At 44.8% G+C, this 16865-nt stretch overlaps 1 protein-coding gene, 1 pseudogene and 1 gene segment (V, D, J or C); all 3 read left to right on the plus strand.

Annotated features, from left to right (window-relative positions):
- Positions 1–16865, plus strand: part of LOC141145464 (Ig gamma chain C region-like) — a 258076-nt gene that overhangs the window by 188435 nt on the left and 52776 nt on the right.
- The window catches only part of LOC141118318 (uncharacterized), a 711411-nt gene that overhangs the window by 187970 nt on the left and 506576 nt on the right, over positions 1–16865 (plus strand). The gene's annotated exons all lie outside the window — the stretch shown is intronic.
- On the plus strand, positions 7296–7934 carry LOC141124088 (uncharacterized; annotated as a pseudogene).

Raw genomic sequence — 16865 nt, forward strand, 5'->3', positions numbered from 1 at the left:
TCAAACTCATTTTTTTCTGTTTCTACACTCAGCACACACATAATGGTCCGCAGGCACACACTGATACAAAAATCACTGATGATACCAACACTGGCACTCACAGTCATTAAAATACATTGGTGCACACAGTAACTCATACAAAAACAATGACACACACACTCAATGCACACACATAATCGTTAACATACACTGACATACATACCAGTATGATGTCAGTGTAACTGTATGTCTGTGTGTGTGTGTGTGTATGTATGTATGTATGTATATAAATATGTATATTACCGGAGGAGATGATCAGAGACTGCAGACATAGTACAGGATATAATCAGAGACTGCAGACGTAGTACAGGAGATGATCAGAGACTGCAGACATAATACAGGAGATGATCAGAGACTGCAGACATACTACAGGAGATGATCAGAGACTGCAGACATAGTACAGGAGATGATCAGAGACTGCAGGCATAGTACAGGAGATGATCAAAGACTGCAGACATAGTACAGGAGATGATCAGAGACTGCAGACATAATACAGGAGATGATCAGAGACTGCAGACATACTACAGGAGATGATCAGAGACTGCAGACATAGTACAGGAGATGATCAGAGACTGCAGGCATAGAACAGGAGATGATCAGAGACTGCAGGCATAGTACAGGAGATGATCAGAGACTGCAGACATAGTACAGGAGATGATCAGAGACTGCAGGCATAGTACAGGAGATGATCAAAGACTGCAGACATAGTACAGGAGATGATCAGAGACTGCAGGCATAGTACAGGAGATGATCAGAGACTGCAGACATAGTACAGGAGATGATCAGAGACTGCAGACATAGTACAGGAGATGATCAGAGACTGCAGACATAATACAGGATCTCAAAGACTGCAGACATAGTACAGGAGATGATCAAAGACTGCAGACATAGTACAGGAGATGATCAGAGACTGCAGGCATAGTACAGGAGATGATCAGAGACTGCAGGCATAGTACAGGAGATGATCAAAGACTGCAGACATAGTACAGGAGATGATCAGAGACTGCAGGCATAGTACAGGAGATGATCAGAGACTGCAGACATAGTACAGGAGATGATCAGAGACTGCAGACACAGTACAGGAGATGATCAGAGACTGCAGACATAGTACAGGAGATGATTAGAGACTGCAGACATAATACAGGATCTCAAAGACTGCAGTTTCTGGCTTACCAACAGTCTATTTTCCAAGCACAATTAGTAAGATAATAAATGGTTAAAAAGTCTGTGAAGATCCAGGCCTGACCAGCCCAAATCCTGAAAGGCCGTATAAAAACCAAACAAATCAAATCATCGGCAATACTATGTCACACTCTTGCAGCGTCTTCCAGAAGTCTAATCATCAGTGTGCTCCCTGTCCTGTGTGCAGTGTAAATAGATAAAGAGAAGAGCGAGGGGAATAATTCTCTAACCAGTGTGGGTGCTGGCTGATCTGTATACAGGACGGGTGAGCTGCTGCTGCTTAGACTTCTGCAGCTGTGACACAGTGTGAGAGAGAGACCCATCTCCTGATATCACCTTTTCCATGAGCACTCCTCCATCCTCATTACATGTCACAAACAACGGGAGCTCCTCCTGGTATCAGCTCTTTAATGAGCTCCCACCTTCTCCTGTCCTCGCCTTATCTATGATCTCCCTCCCCCGCTCAGCCTGTATCACTCACCTGTTCTGCTGTCTTTCAGGGCAGCACAGGTCACAGTGTCCCCCCTCCTCCTGGGCACTGTGCTGAGGCTCCCAGAGAGTGGGTGACAGACACCTCCGAGCTCTGCGCCCTCAGGACTGAGGGAACCATTAGCAACATGCAACAGGTGGCAGCCATCTCTCTCGTCATGTGATGGCAGTCAGCTGACACTTCTGAGAGCACTGATTGGCTAGGACTCCCGTGCTATCTATTTAGCTCGTAGCTGGCTGCTACATCCCTCCAAGCACACTGTGTGGGCGGCGCCGGGTGAGAGCGGAGCGGTTCAAGTTTTTTAGGGGGGGGGTCAGACACCTCAGCCCAGTTCATCCATGCCCAAAAATGATTTTTCTGGAAACAACCCGGGACGGCCGCAGGTCCAAAACCCGTGAATGTGCCAAGAAAACTGTAACTGTTGCTGGCAAGTATGTGATAAGTGCCTTGCTGCCCAGCCACTCATGAGCGCCCCCTTCACATGGCACCCATGGCACTTGCCATATCTGCCATACCCTGGATACGCCACTGTCTCCATTGTTTCTGCAATGATATGCTCCACTTACTTTGTTGTTTGTTGAAATCTAAAATAAACCAGTACCAAATTAAAATCTTCATTCAATATGTGTATTTTTTTCTACATCCGCTACTTTTTACTCCCCCTTTAAACCTTGCATCTTTAAAGTTTTCTTCTAGATAAAATCCCCTTTATAGCTTTTAAAACTTTCTCCCTAAATCTAAGAATTTGATTTAAACTCTGGCAGTTCGGTAAAGTTTCTTTTTATGTTAATGAATTGGCCTCTAGCTAATGTTCCATAGCTACATAAAGGTGGTGGCAGCTAGAAAAAGAGATGTCATTTTTCCAATCCATTTATTTAAAAGATAAAGATGTGGTCCGTGCCGTGACCATAAAACATCAGTTCCCCACTCATCAGAACCCTGCACCCCTGCAGGGGTAGAAAGCGTCTAGTGAGTGTCTAGGCAGTTCACAGGATGATCACCTCCTCCTTAGCTCAATGGATGCTGGGGTATCTGGACTTCTTGGCTCCTCCAGGGTCTCTCCACCTCGAGTAGATATATTCCAATGAACCCCTCTATGGATCCCTATAGCATATCCTCATGGATAATGACGAAGTCCTACGAAAACATGAGTAAGGCATAGCCTGGTACGCACTCATGTCACTTCAGGTTTGCGAAGCTATGGTCTGTGGAACGCACGTTGGCTCGGTGCTCCTTGCTAGCAACCAGATATCAGGGTATGCCAGTTATTTTATTTGACTGAGTCAAGTTTTATTTGTAAAAACCTTTTTAACTACTTTTAATAAAACAGACCATTCAGATCTTCACTATGAGTGCCCATCTTTTTCATCCATGAACTCGGTGAACAGGGTCTCTCCACCTACTCGAGGTGGAGAGACCCTGGAGGAGCCAAGGAGTCCAGATACCCCAGCATCCATTGGGCTAAGGAGGAGGTGATCATCCCGTGAACTGTCTAGACACTCACTACATGCTTTCTACCCCTGCAGGGGTGCAGGGTTCTGGTGAGTGGGGAACTGAAGGGGTGCATGGAAGTCATCTGCTTTATGGTCACGGCACAGACCACATTGGTCAAAGCACAAAAGTCACTGGAATTTTGACACTACATTCAATGTATTTTGTGGACTTTAAAATAGAAATATCCACTTAAAAGTACCAGATTCTGTTGTAGAAAACTTTTCACTGGACTTTCACTATTTTATATTTTTTACTTGATATATATATTTTTTACTGCATTTTAATTTTTGACATCTTTTGACACTTTAAGGATTGCATTTGTATGGTTTATAAGGAACTATTAGTCACGTATGATAGAATCTCCATGTGGTAAACCTCCAATTTATTTGGAGGGCCCATGCAGACCTGATAAGAAACATATTATAATCGTGCATGTTCACTTGCACTTTAAGTCTACAATATCAAGTATTTACAGGGATAATTATCACTAAAATAAGAGCACAAATTAGTATACACACATTCTCTGGTAAAGAGAACACGGATAATATATATTACCCCAATTGTCCACCTGAGATAAGTGACCCAAATAGTGATTCACTTTTCAGGTGACAGAAGTGAAAAAACATCCTCCCTGCTTACACACCCACCCGATAAGAGTGACTCACTCTTCGGGTGATGGGCAGTGCCATCAACCCTGCACTTATATACAAATTATTTTTAAGGGGGTTCCATTTCGGACTTCCTTGAGGGAAGCAGCAGCCCAGCCCATACATAAGCGTGGAGTACAACCAAATATAAAGAATTCTAATTTAATTGGTTTTGTCAAATGTTGAGCAAATTTGGTGTCATATAGTTTTGGCGCTGACCCTAAATGCCCTCTGCATCAACTGAACCTGGTCAGCAGCCAGCTATTTCTAGAGTTTATATGTTGTCTTTTCATGGTAAATCTCACAGTTAATTAAGCTTGTGGAGTTCCTCCATTTGTAACCAAAGGACACTGTTGCCTCTCCTATACCAATCCCATTTCCTATTTTTCTGAGTGAGTTTTATATTTTACAGCTCTTTTCTGATTTCCAAACTACAATGTTTTTAATGATAAAACTGTTTATGAATAAAAAATGAACAGCATAAAATTCCTTCTCTTCACCTCACTTTTTTTTTTTTTTGTTTGCATTAACAAAGGTCCTACACAGATGTGCCATTAAGGTGACGTTGGCTCATCTGGCAGCTTTTTAGAGGGCCAAAAGGGACTTTCCAAAATTTTCCCTCATTGATTTCAAAGCAATTTAAATTTCAGTTTGACTAAAACATTCAAAACTGTGGTGGATTATAGTTCTAGCACATTTGCACATATATATATATATATATATATATATATATATATATATATATATATATATATATGTGTGTGTGTTTTTTTCGACGAATGTTGGCTCTTGTCTTGCATACACACGGTCACACAAATGTTGTCGGAAATTCTGATCGCCAAGAACGCGGTGACGTACAACACATCCGACGAGCCGAGAAAAATGAAGTTCAATAGCCAGAGCGGCTCTTCTGCTTGATTCCGACCATGCGTGGAATTTTGTGCGTCGGAATTGGGTACACACGATCGGAATTTACGACAACGGATTTTGTTGTAGGAAAATTTGAGATCCAGATCTCAAATTTTGTTTGTCCGAAATTCCGACGGAAAATGTCTGATGGAGCCTACACATGGTCAGAATTTTTCGACAACAAGCTCCAATCAAACATTTGTTGTCGGAAATTCCGACCATGTGTACGCGGCATTAGATTGTAAGCTCTAACAAGCAGGACCCTCTAATGTCTCTTGTACCAAATTGTTTTGTAACTGTAATGTCTGCCTTCATTTTGTAAAGCGCCGTGCAAACTGTTGGTGCTATATAAATCCTGTATAATAATAATAATTTGATTAGAAAGCTATACCAAACCAAGCTGATGAAAGGCAGGGATATGCAGGATTACACACCTTGAAAATGGTTGAATGCTTGAGAGGTATAGGAGAAGTAGTAAAATATTTTCATCTTGCAGCACTTTTACCTAATTAGTGGTTTACCAGATAGCTACGAAACTCTTTTTTCAAAAATTATATAGCTATGAAACTCTTGTTTTGAAACGCAGAGTCAAGTTCCCCCATCTCAAACTTGCTCATCCATGCCTTTATGGACCTTGCCTTGTGCACTGGTCCAAATCATTTGTTGGAGGGGGGATCATTATGTGGGGTTGATTTTCAGGGGTTGGACTTGGCCCCTAAGTTACAGTGAAGAGAACTCTTAAGGCGTCAGCATACCAAGACATTTTGGACAATATCATGCTCCCAAATTTGTGGGAACAGTTTGGGGATGGCCCCTTCCTGTTCCAACATGGCTGTGCACCAGGGCACAAAACAAGGTCCATAAAGGCATGGATGAGTTGGTTTGGGGTGGAAGAACTTGATTGGCCTGCACAGAGTCCTGACCTCAACCTGATAGAACACCTTTGGGAGGAATTAGAGTGGAGACTGCAAGCCAGGCCTTCTCATCCACATCAGTGCCTGACCTCAAAAATGTGTTTCTGGAAATGTTTGTGTTTCAAACATTTCTATGGACACACTCCTAAACCTTGTGGACACCCTTCCCAGAAAACTTAAAGCTGTTATAGCTGCAAAGGGTGGGCCAACTTGATATTGAACCCTACGGACTAAGACTGGGATGCCATTAAAGTTCATGTGCATGTAAAGGCAGGCATCCCAATACTTTTGGTAGTATAGTGTATATGACAAAGCTAGAAGGATACATGAAAAATAGAGAAGAGCATCTTGTGTGCAAGTTGCAGAAATCTCTTTACGGACTCAAGCAATCAGCTTCAACATGGAATTTAAAAACAATATAATAAGTCTTGCTAGACGAAGGATTTGTACGAAGCAGAGCTGACCCATGTCTATACTCAAAATGTATAGATTCTGAATATACAATAGATTAAATCAAGCAAAGTGCATGAAGAGGACGCCCCTTTGGACTTTGTAGAGCAGGAAAAAAGTGTGGAAAGTAGTTATGAGTAAAAGACAAATATATGCCAACTTTATTAGTGTACAAAAATGAAAAATATCTAAAATACACAAGTACAATAGACTGGGTGAACAGTATAGAAATGAGTTGATATAAGACATACAAAGCATGAATAGTAAATATCACCCAAAGCCAGCAAGCCCAAGAAACCAGCCCAACGTGGTTGGGTATGGTTGGGGTTGGTGGCTCGTGTGTATATCCCGACATGTTTCGGAAAAAAACGTGATCGGACGTATATATTCCTTCTTCAGGGGAGTTTACACAGATGGGTAGAAATATTTCTTGTTTATAATCAGACTCATGTGAAGAATAAAAAACATATACAAATAGGGAGTCACATTCTGGCTGCAGGGGTCCACATATGGCAAGGGAGGTCCGTGTGTCGGTGTGCAAATTCACCAAAGTGCTTTCACAAGGGACGTCCGATCCTCCCTGCAGCGAACAGATTAGTGCCACTCAAGCTGAACATGTAAATGTGCTGCTGACAACCCGGTGTTAGCTGGTGAGTGGTGAATTAACACTCGTGGCTTTACTATTCATGCTTTGTATGTCTTATATCAACTCATTTCTATACTGTTCACCCAGTCTATTGTTCTTGTGTATTTTAGATATTTTTAATTTTTGTAAACTAATAAAGTTGGCATATGTTTGCCTTTTACTCATAACTACTTTCCACACTTTTTTCCTGCCCTACAAAGTGGGCATCCTCTTCATGCTCTTTTCTGCATTTAATCTATTGAATATTCCATAGGATGGTGGCAGGCCTGCGCACCACCTAATTCTCATATATTTTTTATTTAGATTCTGAATATATTTATATTTTACATGTGGATGACTTGATTGTTGCTCACAAAAAGGATGAGGAAATTGCAAAGCTGACTGCATTGCTTAACCAGTATTTTGAGACTAAAGATCTTGGGGATGCAATATATTACCTGGGAATCAACGTACAGCGTAAAGAAGATTGCAGTTTCCTGTTAAATCAGAAATCTAAAATTGAGGTAGCGCTACAGCAGTTTGGCATGACTGAAGCCAAGGAAGCAAGTACTCCCATGGACACAGCATACCTCAAAACATAAAGGGATGAGGATCTTCTTCCTACTGATGATCAGTACAAACAGTGGGAGCATTGCTATATGTTGCAACCACTACACATCCAGACATCGCAGCTGTCATGTCGCTTCTTTGTAGACATGTGAGTGAACCACATCAAAGAGACTGGACATCAATCAAGAGAGTCATAAGATATCGCAAACAAACGAAAGACTTGAGTTCAAAGCTGTCTGCAGTTAGTGATTTGAACCTGGTAGGATATGTGGACTCTGATTGGGCAGGTGACCTAAGCACTTGGAAATCCACAAGTGGTTACTGGTTCAAATTAGGAAACAGTCCTACATCCTGGTCCAGCAAGAAGCAGATCTCAGTAGCTTTGTCTTCTACATGGTCAGAATACATTGTTCTTGCCTATGCCAGTCAAGAAGCCGTGTGGTGGTTACGTCAATTGCTTGAAGATCTTGTAGAGCCAATGTCCCAGCCTACAATCTTATATGAGGACAATCAAGGATGTTTTAAACTTGCCACCAATGAGAAGATCAATGCAAGAACAAAGCATATTGATGTCAGACATTATTACATTCATGATCTGGTTGAACAAAATGTAATTGTGCTTATGTATTGTGAAATTAATGATTGCAGCTGCTTTAACAAAACCGCTTACAACAAACAGATTTAAAGAATTAAGATCCGAAATGGGACTAATGTAAGGAGTGGTTGTTGAGTGGGAGTGTTGGAATATAGTGTTCATGTATTTTGTGCAACAACTATATCAGTATTCAGTGAAGATTTTTTCTTTAACCCATAGATGGCAGTGTTTATAAACTTGTAGCTGCATCCAGAGGCATAACTAGAACCTTCAGAGCCCAGGAGCAAGAAACCATGAATGGCCCCTCGACCCGAGCCTGGGGCCCATCAAAGGGCCTTTTAGTATGGTCCCGCAGTGGGACCCTTTCACATGTTCTGAAGCGTGCCCTTTTCCTGCCCTTACATTAGCGTCCACCCTAACATTAGAGTTCCCAGTATTCCCAGAACTTCCTTTACATCAGAGTTCCCCTTTACATTACATCAGAGTCCACAGGGTTCCCCCATTACAGTGCAAGGGAGAACTCTGCAGACCCTGATGTAAAGGGGAACTCTGTGAACCATGATGTAAGGGGGAATGCTGCAGACTCTTGGGTAAAGTGTAACTCTGATGTATCTGGTCACCAGAGCCCCCCCCCCCTTTTATCAGAGTTCCTACTTACTTTAGAGTCAGCAAAGTTTCCCCTTGCACTGTACAGCTGAACTCTGCTGACTCTGATGTACGCAGGGATGCTGGAAACTCTAATATGGGGAGCTCTGGTGTCCAGAAACCCCCTTATATCAGAGTTTCCCTTTACATCAGAGTCTTCAGAGTGAATACATTAAAGGTAAAGGGGTCACTGATGTAAGAGGGGAGTGAGGACACTGATATAAGGGGGAACCTTTACATTAGTGCCCCCCCTTACCTTAGGGTCTCCACTCCCGCCATTACATCAGTGCCCCCCCCCCACAGAGTGACTGACTGACTGCCCCACAGACTCTGTGTGGCCTGGAGCTGCCACACACTGACCTCTGAATGGCATCCCCTGTCATGTACCTGGTCTTGAAGCCAAAATGCTGAGAGGGCTCTCCTTGCGGCTGAGTGCTTGGCGTTCCTGAAGGAGTGAAACAGGGAACACAAAGCCCAAATAAGCAGAGATAGCCAGCTTTGCCACAGATGAGAGATATAGGTGTGAAGTTATATCTGCAGGTGGATACCAGATGGGGACAGCAGCATGACCCAGGAAAGCTAATTTTTGTGCAGACTTCACACAGCAGGAAGCAGGTTGCAGTAGTAAGTGCAGCAGGCTGGATACAGCTGGTAAGTACCGCAAGCTGGAGCAACAGGTAAGTTCTGCAGGGTACAGCATGCTGGCAACAGCAGGTAGGCACCAAGTTACAGCAGACATGGCAAAGCAACAAGCATAGTCAGGGACAGTAGCAAAAGTCAGTGAGCCGGTGGTCAGCAGACAGGAGATCAGAGATGTGGTCAGACAAGCTGAGGTCATAAACAGGACAGGAGACAAGAGCAGATCTATTGATAAGCCCAGGGTCGTCTTTAATATTGATTGGACCCTTTTGTAAACATTTTTTTGGGCCCCCCCAAAGCCACACACTCTGAGACATACAACAAATAGCAGCTAGACTCATAATCAATTCACTGCTGCAGATCACGCAGATCTTACAGAGGTTACAGCACACATTACGGCTCAGTGATTAGTTGCTAGAGCTTACAGCACATCATTTCTGCTTGCTGATTGGTTGTTAGAGGTTACTGTACATTAATACTGTTCACTGATTGGTTGCTAGAGGTTACTGCACATCCTTACCGCTCACCAATTGGTTGCTAGAGGCTACTGCACAGCATTACCCCTCACCAATTGGTTGCTAGAGGTTACTGCACATAATTATTGTTGCTCACTACTTGGTTGCTAGAAATTACAGGAGATCATTACTGTTCACTGATTTGTTGCTGAAGGTTACTGCACATCATTACCATTCACTGGTGCTAGAGGTCACAGCACATCATAACAGCTCACTGGTTGGTTGCTAGAGGTTACAGCACATCATTACAGTGCAGTGATGAGGGGTGCACTATGTACGAAGTGCAGGGTTGAGGGATGCACTGTGCATGGAGTGCAGGGTTGAGGGGTGCACTGTGCATGGAGTGCAGTGTTGAGGGGTGCACTGTGCGTGGAGTGCAGGGCTGAGGGGTGCGCTGTGTGCAGAGTGCAGGGCTGAGGGGTGCGCTGTGCACTGAGTGCAGGACTGAGGGGTGCGCTGTGCATGGAGTGCAGGCCTGAGGGGTGCACTGTGTACATCTCCCCCCCACAGTACAAAGCTTTCTTCCCCAGTTCAGAGCTCCCCCCAGTTCCTCTCCCACCACTTAGAAAATATCAGAGTGGAGCTGCAGAGTACTCACGGTGTGTCTGTGCAGGCTGCCAGTCAGGAGGAGCTTCTCTCTGTGCAGCTTCCCCGCCCCTCCCTCCTCTGCTCTACTATAGTGATCGGCGCTCGGGCAACTTCCCCGCCCCTCACTCCTCTGCTCTCCTATAGCTTTCGGCGGTCGTGGAGCTTCACTCCCCTCACTCCTCTGCTCTCTCATAGAGATCGATGTGTATAACGGAGGGAGGAGTTTGAGCGGCCGTGGGGAGAGGAGCCCTGTCACTTGTAAATACAGAGACAGCACTTTTGTATTTACAAGTGACGGAACTGAGCAGCACCAGAGGTGGCTGAACTCCGGCTGAAACAAAACCCTGGCGGGCACCGCGGGATTAAAGGGGCAGCTGTTTTGGGCCCCCCAACAATGACTGGGCCCTGGGCAGCTGCCCCTTTTGCCCCGCAGTAAAGACGGCCCTGGATAAGCCGAGGTTAGAGCCGAGAAAGAGACAAGAGGTATCCAAGGGCAAGCCGGGTAATAGCTAATCTAGAAGCATAAGCAAAACAGGGAACAGAAAGCAAGAAACTGAAGACCAGTCAGCAATGTTCATGTGCAACACTCACGCTTTTGAAGGCCTGAGGGCGCCACATTGGGTGCGTCATGGCAAACGTGTGTGCACACATTCACCTCCAATATGTGTGTGTGCATTTTTGTGCAAACTGGCACTGCCATATTGGAAATTTCCCATTGTGCCAGGCCTATGGGCAAGTCTCCTCCAGTTAGTCTCCTGACACCCCTACACATTGGCACATTGACACCATGCTGCTTGGTGTGGCGCAATTTTAAAAAAAGAGTCGGGACTTCTTTCCCTGCATTTCTCGCAGGCCATTAAAATGTAAAGAAAAGCTCCAATGCTTGCACTATAGTCCAAAGAGTCACCAATAACTAAGTAACCTGAGTTAAAATGTCTATATATTCCACCAAAGAGAGGGTTAAAATTGTTTCCTAAAGTAGAGAAACCTATGTCAAAAGTCTATATATTCCACAGCTGTGAAAACATAAAAGAGAAACAGAGCGCACCGGCTCTTAGTGCAACACAGTTTTATTCAATGAGGATAAAATGTAATAAAAACACAATGCACTTACAAGGGTGTGTGGGGATAAGTGTCCATGTCTGGCTGTATAACACTCTCAATATTATTGAGCGCTGGAGCACTGGCAATTGAGGAAGTTATACAGCCAAACATGGATGCTTATCTCCACACACGCTTGTGAGTGCATTGTGTTTTTACAAAAAACTTTTCTCATTGAATAAAACTGTGTTGCACTAGGAGCCGGTGCCCTCTGTTTCTCTCTTATGTTTTCACAGCCCATTAAAATGAATGGGTTGCCCTACCTGCGATGTTGTCATGCAAGGGCACATGCACAGATCCAGGGGCGGCCCGCCCAGTGTAGGTGCACGGATGCCGCCTCCCCCATACCTGCCGCCGCCACCCCTATCCCCGACCCCTTTCAGGAGGCTGGGAGCATAAATTCCTATGGCAGGGGTGAGCGGGGGTGTGTTTTTTTAAGCATGTCGGGTGTCATAGATTGGATGGACTAGTCTCCCTCATTCCTCCAGCAGCAGTTCCCGGTGTCTGGCTGTCAGTCCGGTGTGTAGATGGGAGGGGATAGGAGCACACACAGCCCGTTAGTACCAGGAGCCTGGACCGACCGTCAAAAAGCGTGTCGGTTCCGCTCGGGGGGGAGGTGGGGGGTTGCCACTGCACAGTGCACAGATCTGAACTGAACCTCATATCACAATCCTGTTCTTACATCAGCAATCTCAGTCCTCTCTTCACATCACAGTCACTCTCCTTAACATGACTGTCCTCAGGTCCCCATACTATTAAACCCTCCATTACTGACCTTAGCCCCCATAAATTCCCTCAGCCCCCTCATTAATATCCTGGCCCCCCCATTACTGTACCAAAACCCCTCATTACTGTCCTTAGCCCCTGAATTAATGTCCTCAGCCACCCCATTATTGTCCTCAGCCCCCCCCCCCTCATTATTGTCCCTCCCTCATTAATGTCCTGAGCCCGTCCATTAGTGTCCTCAGCCCCCCTCCATTAATGTGTTTAATGACCACATTACTGTCCTCAGCCCCCCCATTAATGTCCTCAGCCCCCCTCCTATAATGTCCTTAGTGACCCCATTACTGTTCTCATACCACCATTAATGTTCTCAGTCCCCCCTCCATTACTGTCCTCAGTGACCCCATTACAGTCTTCAGCTCCCCCCACCCCATTACTGTCCTCAGCTCACCCATTAATGTACACAGCTCCCCCCATTATTGTCCTCTGTCCCTACATTACTGTCCTCAGAACCCCTCCATTATTGTCCTCAGTCCTCCCCATTAATGTCATCAGCCTCCTCCATTAATGTCCTCAGCTCACCCATTAATGTCCTCAGCCCACCCCCTATTAATGTCCTCATCCCCCTCCATTAACCACTTCAATACAGGGCACTTTCCCCCCTTCCTGCCCAAGCCAATTTTCAATACCTGGTGGTCATGGGTGGGCATCCCTGGTGGGCACAGGTGGACTTCCTTGGGTGGGCTGCACTGATAATCAATCAACGTAGACCCCCTGTCAGGAGAGCAGCCGATCGGCTCTCCTCTACCCACTCCTTTTCAGTGCGAGAGGAGGAAAAGCCGATAAATGGATCTTCCTGTTTACACTGTGATCAGCTGTGATTGCACAAAGCTGATCACATGGTAAAGAGCCTATGTCAGAGGCTTTTTACCTGGATCAAACATGCGGTGTGTCAGATTGACACACCACACCAACGATAGCCAGACTGCGCTCCCCTGTGGGCGTGCGATCCTGGCTTATCCTGCTGGATGTCATATGACGCCCAGTCAGGATAATGGAGCCTCTTTCTGGCAGTCATTTTGCTATATGGTGGGCAGGAAGTGGACGGACCACACTAAGCAGGAGAGCATACTGTGGTCAGTTCTCTAGCTATGCTGTAAGCTCAGTATGCTCTCCTCCAATGATCAGACCTGTCCTGACATGCCCCCGCAGCACAGACATTCACTGGGAAGCTTAGTGTGCTGCTGTAACTCCTCCCCCAAGCTCTTATGCAGCTGAGAACAGAGGATCTGTGGTCACTTATAAAAAAGCCAAAAATGGTATTTTTTAATGTACTTCTATATCTATACAAAAATGTTTTGTCTCTAAACTGAATGGGTTGATTTACAAGGTGATTGTTTACAATCTCTTTAAAGTCCTCAGCCCCCCCCCCCCCACACACACACACACTAATGTCTTCAGTCCCCCCATAATGTCTATAGCCCCTTCCATTAATGTCCTCAGCTCCCCCCCCCATGAATGTCTTCAGCTACCCCTCCGATAATGTTCTCAGTTCCCGCCATTAAAGCTCCTAGCCTCCCTTCATTAATGCCCTCAGCTTCTCCCATTAATGTCCATATCCCCCCTCTATTAATGTCCTCAGCTCTCCCCATTAATGTCCTCAGCCCCCACCCTACATTAAAGTCCTCTTCTCCCCCTATTGATGTCCTCAGTTCCCCCATTAAATTCCTCTCCCCCCCAATAATGTCCTCAGCTCCCACTTAATAATGTCCATAGCACCCCCCATTAAAGTCCTCAGCCCCCCTCCATTAATATCCTCCACTCCCTCCCCCATTAATGTCCTCTGCTCCCCCACCCACATCACCCCCTCATTGCCTCCTCTTCCTGTCTTACCTTACACAGTGCACAACAGGTCTAGACAGAGGGCTGGGTAATACAAGCTGCAAGCTGGTGATTGGTTGCTACGACCACCTTGCATCCTAGCAACCCATCTCTGCATAGCTTCTGATTTTAGTCTCTTTATACATCCCTTTCCACAACAGCTGCTCCTCTCGTCCCTTGTTGCTGGTGACTACTGGTGCTAAAACCAGTAGACACGAGCGGAATGTCTGACAGAAAAAGTCCGACGGGAGCTTTTCATCGTATATTCTGATTGTGTGTATGCCCCATCGGACTTTTCACATCGAAAATTCTGACGGACCTGGAAAGAGAACATGTTCTAAATTTTTCCGACGGAACCGATTCTGGGAAAACCACTCGTCTGTATGCTGTTCCGACGTACCAAAAACGACGCATGCTCTGAAGCAAGTACGAGATGGAAGCTATTGGCTGCTAGCTATTGAACTTCCGTTTTCTAGTCCCGTCATACGTGTTGTACGTCACCTCGTTCTGGACGGTCGGAATTTGGTGTGACCGTGTGTATGCAAGACAGCTTGAACGGAATTCCGTCAGAACTCCGCGGAAAAACCTTCAGAGTTTATTCCGACGGGAAAACTGGTCATGTGTACAGGGCATAAGAGTATCATTTGGTTGATTTAAAGTGGAACTTTAGTCAGAAAATTTAATCCTGCTAGAAACATTAAAAATAAGTACCAATACTGTTTAAAATCCAATAAAAAAAACTGTCTCAGTCAGCTCTGCACATGCTCAGTTTCTGTCTATTTTTAGGCATTGTGCCAAATTTGTAGAGGTTAATCTGCAACAGCAGATTTACTGCTGTTCAGGGCCTCTGGGCTTCAGCAAAGTGGCAGCTTCCAGCATGAAGAAACATGAACAATGCTAGAGGCAATTTACAGCACACACTAATTTTGGTAGCATGATTAATAATGTGGAATGTATGTTTCTTGCTAAAGAACAATATTTTTATCAAGTTTTATGAGTAAAGTTCTACTTTAAGTCCACCTCATGGCCCTCAGCTATTGAAGTTCAATGCGACATTTGAATTGGGTGCAGTGGTAGCCTTCAGGGATGATACCGTTAGGCAGATAGGAATCTGCTGCAAAAGTGGAGGTGGCAAAACCCCTGTGGACCTTGCCTCTATTGAGAAACCCTGACTTAGAAGAATGGTGTCTAAGAGTTCACATCATGGTCAGCCACTTTTGCCAATTGAATGTAACATGTGCAGCCAGGTGCTGGTGAGTTGTTCCTATTGAATGCTTAGAACTAATACCAACTGGGAGTGACAAGTCTACAGCAGGCCTGCTTATCATCTTTCCCCATCTTCTTCCCTCTATCTCCCATTTGGTGACACTTCAATTAAAAGAAGCACAGCCGCAAGTGGCATGTTGGAAGATGTAGTTTGGAGGAGGGCAGTGTTGTTTTGTTTGAGCAGCGAAAAGAATATACTGTAAGTTCCATGAAGCAACAGAAGGACATGGAGCATTATGGATTTATAGCATGCTGCACGGAAATATTCGGGGTAGTTGCCAGCGGGACAAAGGAGGGATCTGACCTCCATAACAGTAAGACCAGTGATTTGGGGAATCAGTCAGATGTACAGCCTGCGCTCTGCGCTTCAGCTGATGCCATCGGGAAGTGGAATACAGCCTTGCCTGCTACGTTGCTGCTGTATGCTGTCAGAGAGAAAATCAATGAGCCGATCCACCATCACCATTATCTACAATGCTGTTTGTCAGAAGCTTAACGGAAGACAGTCGAGGGACCCATCCTTCGCCTACAACTAGCGCTGTGTCGCCAGGATGGTGAGAAGGTCATTCACTCGCTATCTATGCTGTGTGGCAGGAACTAAAATCAGACGATACTCATCATACTCTCTATGGGTACTGTTACACTCCCCGCAAGTAGTCTAAAATAGACCCTCCTTTTGACTCCAGATCCAAGATAAACTTGCTTTCTTTTACTGGTTCAAAATTTGACCTACGGCCCTCCCATTTTTGACTACTTTATTACTCTACCTCCCATTTAAGGCCTATCCCTGTAGTTTGCTACACTTTCATTGGTTACAGGTTTATCAAACATGCGCTTAAGTGCACCAACATCATCAATCCCAACGAGGCAGAAGAACACAACTCAAAGGACTAGAACACTTCTTTACCTGCCCATACATCATTTCTTTGTCCCACCATTGGCCAGTCTGGCCTGTGGGGTTCTCCTGGTAGACTTGAGCCTAGCATAATGACCCACTGTTTTTGTGGCATTGTAGTGCCGTGGGTTTAGGTAAATATCTAGCTAGGTTATTGTATGTTGGGTGGCAGTGCTACTGTTTAAGTGGACCTGAGAGGTTGGAGAAATATAGGCCCCTGGGGTAGAATATTTCTCTCTTTTGGACTATATGTACTACAGGCTTTGCTGCGCACCCAGGCCAATTTTCCCTTTGATATATGTGCAGTGGCATCCACTGGAATATACTGTATATATATATATATATATATATATATATATATATATATATATATAGTGTAGATACATATAGGTGGATATACCTGCTTGATGCAGCACCCTAATTATTATCTGCAATGGTATATTATCATTTCTCTCCATTTTTGTTATTTGTATAACCAGTACTAAATCCTAATTAGGGATGGGCCAAACACCCCCCGGTTCGATTCGCACCAGAACACCTTCGAACAGGCAAAAAATTCTAGCGAACATGCAAACCCTATTAAAGTCTATGGGACACAAACATGAAAAAACAAAAGTCCTCAATTTAGAGTCTTATATGCAAAATATTGCCATAAAAAGTGTATGGGGTACCAGGTACTATGGTCTGCACTGCGTTA

Source organism: Aquarana catesbeiana, linkage group LG01 (genome assembly GCF_042186555.1).
Source record: "Aquarana catesbeiana isolate 2022-GZ linkage group LG01, ASM4218655v1, whole genome shotgun sequence".
Classification (NCBI taxonomy): Eukaryota; Metazoa; Chordata; class Amphibia; order Anura; family Ranidae; genus Aquarana; species Aquarana catesbeiana.